The sequence below is a fragment of the Puma concolor genome, chromosome E4 (assembly GCF_028749965.1).
Source record: "Puma concolor isolate L17-30 chromosome E4, mPumCon1.1.hap2, whole genome shotgun sequence".
Lineage (NCBI taxonomy): Eukaryota > Metazoa > Chordata > Mammalia > Carnivora > Felidae > Puma > Puma concolor.
This window is the reverse complement of record NC_141683.1, coordinates 34,831,984-34,838,071: the sequence shown is the minus strand read 5'-3', so window position 1 is coordinate 34,838,071 and position 6,088 is coordinate 34,831,984.

Sequence of the window (6,088 nt, the reverse complement as noted above, 5' to 3'; positions counted from 1 at the left end):
AGTAGCAAAGGTAGATCTCCAACCCCCTCGTTTTATAGGACCCCACAGAAATGACTCTCATTTACCACTTACTTCCTGACCTTAAAACCCTGGAAGTTAACCTGTGTCGCGGGGCCCAGCTGTTGACTGCAGGTGCCCCGTGTCAGAGCCGCTGCCCAGCTCCTCCCTCAGTGGCTGGGGCCTCGCAGAGCCCCTGGGCTCGGAGCCCAGTGCTGGGGTCAGAATCCAGAGTCCAGCACAGCCATTGCTGGTGGTTCATCTCCAACGCCTCCCCCAACCGCAGCTACGCCCTAGGAGAGCACAGAGGCTCCAGAGGGGCAGGAGGAGTGGGCGAGCCAGCTGGGGGCGCCGGGCCCCTCACGGGACCAGCTGGGCTCCCATCTCCACCAGGTTAAACGTGTTGTGCAGTCAGTCACATCCACGGCCACGCAGAAACCTTGCCTCGGACTCCCCCCACCCCACCCTTGCTCACAATTGAGTTCAAGAACAGAATGAGATGATAGACCAGCCGTGGAGCAGGTGCAGTGGACAGAGGGGCAGGAACACAGACTCTGGAGTTAGACTTGGGGGCTCTCTACCAGGTAGTAGTCACGTGACCGTGGCGAGTCACCGAACTACATGAAGGCGCGGGAACACTACTTGCTTCACAAGACCGACCCAATCACAGAGCACGCCTCAGTGTTCAAATTTTATTTCCTTCTCCTGCCTGCAGCGGCACATGCTGTTATTTCCGGGAGCCACAATAAATACAGGCCTGGATATGGAAGCCTTCAGAGCTGGTAGACAGCCCGAAAGATCCAGATTCTACTCTGTCTCCTCTTTCCTTAGTTGTGGCATCCCCAGGAGATACAGACCTGTTTTCTCAGCTTCCGATGACCAAAACAAAAGCAAACAAACAAACAAAAAAACCCGACACATTTAGGAGATGGGAAATCTTATTTGAACACAGGATGCAAATCTTATTTTCAGACACATTTTTGAAAACAGCACAAAACTCGGTCCTTGTGTTAGAGGATTATCTACTTAACACCGCTTCAGGACACGACATTTGTGTGTGCGTGTCACAGCAGAGGTTAAACAAAGACTGCTAATGTTCTGACCCTTACTTGAGGCTGGGAAGGTGGACCCCAGGCTCTTCCTGAATAGGGCGCATCAGGAGTTGCCCCCGAGCAGGTGAAACTCACCTGGCTCGAACCTCCTAGGCAGATAGGACGCTTGTTTCCTGATGACGTGACATAGTGTCGGAAGACACTGCGTGCTGTGAAATGTTTTCAAGAGCAGGGGGCGATGCTAATGAAAACGGTAACGCATTCTCCTAATAGCTCTGGGATACTTCCCTCCATCACATGTGTAATAAACTGTTAGGACTGGTTGTCCAGGGTCAGCTAGACTCCATGAGTTTTGTATTGCCACCGTCTGTGCGACGTGTCAGCCGCGACTTTCACATTCCTTGGGCATCCCTGGCTAGGTCCGCTCTGTGCCTCTCTCACGGACCGCGATGTCCCGCCCCAAGTGGAACGGCAAGAAGACAGGGCAGCACCTGGGTCTTCCGGTTGTGTCTTCCTTCTTTCTTCAATGAGATCCTCTTCTTCTGGAAGCTGGTTTCACATGGTGGCTTAGATTTTTCCATCTTTGTATCTAGCACCATTTGAAATCAGTGTTTTAGGAGTAAGAATTGCGGCGCAGCAAAGGGCCACCTGCAGAGGACTCTCGCTGGTGGGACAGAGCCCCTCCTTCTGCCGCCTGAGCCGGTCCAAGAGAGGAAGAACTTGAAAAGGAAAAGTGCGCCGCAGCGTATGTCCGTTGCGGGTTGTGGAGGGGCGGCCGTGCGGGGAGGGTGTTTGTGTTTCAAAGAAACTCCGAGCTGGAGCAGGGGCCGAGGTGGTGCCTGGTTGTAGCACCTGGGAGCACCACCGGGCGCTCACCTGTCCGTAGGGCCTCTGACCGCGGGGACCAGGCGATGCCGGCTCCTCCGGTACTCAATGGTAGCGGGGGAGGGGCGAGGCTGTGTGCCTGGAGGACGGTTCCATCCCCATCGGCCTTGCACCCCCTCCTAGAGGCCCCGGAACACCCAGCTGCACTTGCAGTGCGGCTGGAATCAGACTTGCCACCTGCACGGTCAAGTGCCGGACCCCCGGGAGCACCACTGGACCCATCTCTTACACAGGCTGACCGATTTCTCCTGGTGTTCAGAGTCTGTTTTTGTCTAGCACCATTTGAAATCGGTTATGATGTAGGGGGAAAAGCAGCAGCCTCGAAACCTCACGCCAAGTCTGGTGAGCAACAGCCTCTGTTCTCCTGGAAGACGTGGTCTCCCGGAAGACGGATGGGCAGAGCCTGGGGAAGGACGATCATGCTTTTTTCACTAACTTCTTTCACTGCATTAATGATACCTTATTGCGGAGGTAAGAGAGAGTTGAATGCAGTTTTAAAAACAAATCGCTGTAACCTATCTGATGTCCTGGGGTGCAGTTTGCTAAAATGTGGCAATGCTGTGTATTCTGTAAATGGCTGCTGTCGAATTCTCTTTCTGTTAAGAGTCTCTTCATGCATCTTGACCTGAATAAATATTTTACTCTCTTCAATCAATCGTGTCTTTGTTTTTCATCTGATCATTCTCTGTTCGTAATGCCATGAGAAGTGGGGTCCTGCAAATGTTAACTTGCTGTGCAGACTTACCTACTTCCTAAAGGACTGGAGGAGGTTACGGCAGACACACGTTAAAAACGAAGCCCGTTTGGGGCGCCTGGGTGGCGCAGTCGGTTAAGCGTCCGACTTCAGCCAGGTCACGATCTCGCGGTCCGTGAGTTCGAGCCCCGCGTCAGGCTCTGGGCTGATGGCTCGGAGCCTGGAGCCTGTTTCCGATTCTGTGTCTCCCTCTCTCTCTGCCCCTCCCCCGTTCATGCTCTGTCTCTCTCTGTCCCAAAGATAAATAAAAAACGTTGAAAAAAAAATTAAAAAAAAACGAAGCCCGTTAAGATAAGAATGAGGTCCTGTGAGCCAAGAAATAAAATGAGAGAAAAGATCACGGAAAAGAGAAATGTTCGAGCCTGGGCCGAGGGATGCTCCTTTTTGAAGGGGAAACTGAGGCTGGTTCCGAATGGGCTGCAGGCAGCGCTGGCCCCTCTGCGGTCGGTGTTCCTTCCAGAAGCTTTTGCACAACCGAACATACTGCCACATGGCTGGTAAAGGGGAGCAGCCTGATGATTTCAGCTGCTTTATAAAAGACACAGGAGGGGGTACCTGGGTGGCTCCGTTGGTTAACCATCCGATTGTTGATTTCAGGTCAGGTCATGATCTCACGATTTGGGAGTTCGAGCCCCGAGTCAGACTGTGTGCTGACAGTGCAGAGCCTGCTTGAGCTTCTCCCCCGCCCCTCTCCCTCTCCCTCTCCCTCTCCCTCTCCCTCTCTCTCAAAATAAACTTAAAAAAATGCAGGAGATCTACTTTTTGGTTCTTCGTTTCTATCACCGTTGAAGACAGGGTGAGCCAGTTCCATGAAGGTATTCAGCAATTAGCCAGATTTTACTTCATGGGGGATTAAGCCTGGGGAATCTTCAGGGCTGTGGCCCCTTGAGTGAGCATTTTGCACAAGACACATGCGGCCAGCTACTAGCTACCTATGGTACTTCATGCCAGCGGCTCTCGGTAAGTGGTCGCAGCTCTAGCACCTGGGAAGCTTTTCTAAGTTCACGTCCCCCAGATGGCTGCCCTGCCTGGCGGGTGGGGGTGGGGGGGGGGTGGTGAAGCATCTGCTGGGAAGACTGCCCAGGGAGGGTGACGCACCCCCTCCCTGCAGCTGCAATGCTATTTCGGGCTGTTGATTGAAGAATCCGTGTTCTCATCCCCAGGATGTGATGGTGGCGATGGTTTTATTCCCTCCCTGGCCGCGCTAGGTGCAGTAGGACCTGTGGGTCTAACAGCTTTGGCCCAGTTGTAGCGTGTTCAGCCAACTTTTGATTCCCCTACCGAGTCCCAAGCTCCAGCCTCAGAGTTGCACCAAGGATTCTGCCCTCGGGTTATGCTGATTCCGGCCACCCAAATGCTGGAAGTGCCGGAAGACCGGGTTTAGTATCAAAGCACAGAAACAGTGACTTGAGACGCCTTTTCCGAAAAGGGGGTCCCTCGTGCTGCCACCGAGTGCTAGGTCACGAGAAGCAAAGTGCACGCATAGCTGTGGTGCCTCTCACACAGGATTATTTTACTTTATTCGTCTAGATGCTGACAGCCCTTTACTTAAAATTGCCATTCCAGGTTGGGTTTTCATAACAAATTAGCAGAATGTTTCTTCTGGAGACTTTTTGTTTTGTTTATTTTTGAGAGTGAGCAGGGAAGGTGCAGGGGGGGGGCGGGGGGCGGACAGACAGTCCGGAGCGGGCTCCATGCTGACAGCACAGAGCCCACTGTGCTCGAACCACGAACCGTGAGATCATGACCTGAGCCAGTCAGATGCTCGACCGACTGAAGCACCCAGGCGTCCCTCTCCTGGAGACATCTTGAATCTGTTTTTAAGGCCACGCTATCGACCTAGATAGGAAATGCCATGTCAGGCATGGGTCCCCATCACCTCAGTTTTACCACATCTTTAGCTGTAGGTGTCTAAGTGTAGAGGGAAGATTGGATCTAAGCCTCATGGAAGTTGGAAACTGGCGACTAATTCCCGTCTGTGAAAATGAGTGCAGGTGAATTAATATGACACAAATCCAACCTGACCAATTGAGGTAAAACAATGTTTTAAGTCTTGAAACTGGTAATTCATGGAAGATGTTGGCCTGGCCTGCAACGAGAAGCTGGTGGATGTTTTAGGGGCTACCTAGCAGACTAGGGTGTCCATATTTGGGGTAAGGTTAAGAACATTCCTTGAACACAAGTCATACTTTGGGTTTATACTAACCCAGTAGTGTTCTACAGTTAGATTCACCCAAGTAGCCTTTGAATTAGTGATACTTCAGGCCCACCTGTACGGGTTCTGGTTATACTGTTTTAGGGGCTTACATTTTTGTTCTAAGGTTTTTCCAGATGATTCTGATTGGCAGCAACGGGTGAGAACCGCTCCCCTGTGGTCTTGTTCTAAAAGGCTTTCTCCAATTGCGGTGGGAGGACCCCTAGCAAGGGTGTATTCATGTTCTGTAACAAGTCCCACAACTTGGTGTTGGTCTTAGTCCCCTCGGGCTGCTGTCAGAAAATACTAGACTGGGCAGTTTATAAACAACAGATATTTCTGTTTTGGATGCTGGGAAGTCCAAGATCAAGGCGCTGGCAGATTCAGTGTCAGGGGAGAGTCAGCTTTCTGGTTCAAAGACAGTGCCTTCTGGCTGTGCGTTCCCAGGGCAGAGGGCCTGAGGGAACTCTCTTGGACCTCTTCTTAATAGGGCACTAAACCCATTCATGACCTAATCCCTTCCCAAAGGCCCCACCTCCTAATACTATCACATTGGGGGTCAGGACTTCAACAGGATTTTCGTGGGACACATTCACACAGTGATTGTCTTACCACACAGGAGCTGGGTGGCTCAGTTGGTTAAGCATTTGACTCTTGATTTTGGCTTGTGACCCCGGGGTCCCGGAATCAAGCCCCAGAGTCCACGCTCATTATAGATGGAGGCTGCTTAAGATTCTCTCTCTCCCCGCTGTTCCTCTACCCTGTTTACGTACATTCTCTACAACAAAAACAAAAAAACACATCATTTATTTTAGTTCTGGAACTAAAATAAAAAACACATCATTTATTTTAGTTCTCAAAAGTGTGATATCATTTCACTAGGCTGAAATGAAAGCATTGGCAGGGCCGGTCTCCCTCCAGAGGTCCTAGAAAAAACCGTTTACTTGCCTTTCCCCACTTCTAGAGCTGCGTCCTTTGGCTTGCGGCCCCTGCCTCCATCCTGACGGCCAACAGCAGAACATTCTGCTTCCGGCTCACGCCTCCTTGTGCTGCAGTCAGGTCCCCCCTGCCTTCCCTTCTAGGGAACCTTGTGATTACATTCAGGGCCCCACCCAAGATCCCATCTGCAAAGACCCTCTGCCAGAGAGGTGACACTCACAGGTGTCAGGTGTTAGGACTGTGAAATCTCTGGAGGCCATTAGCTTA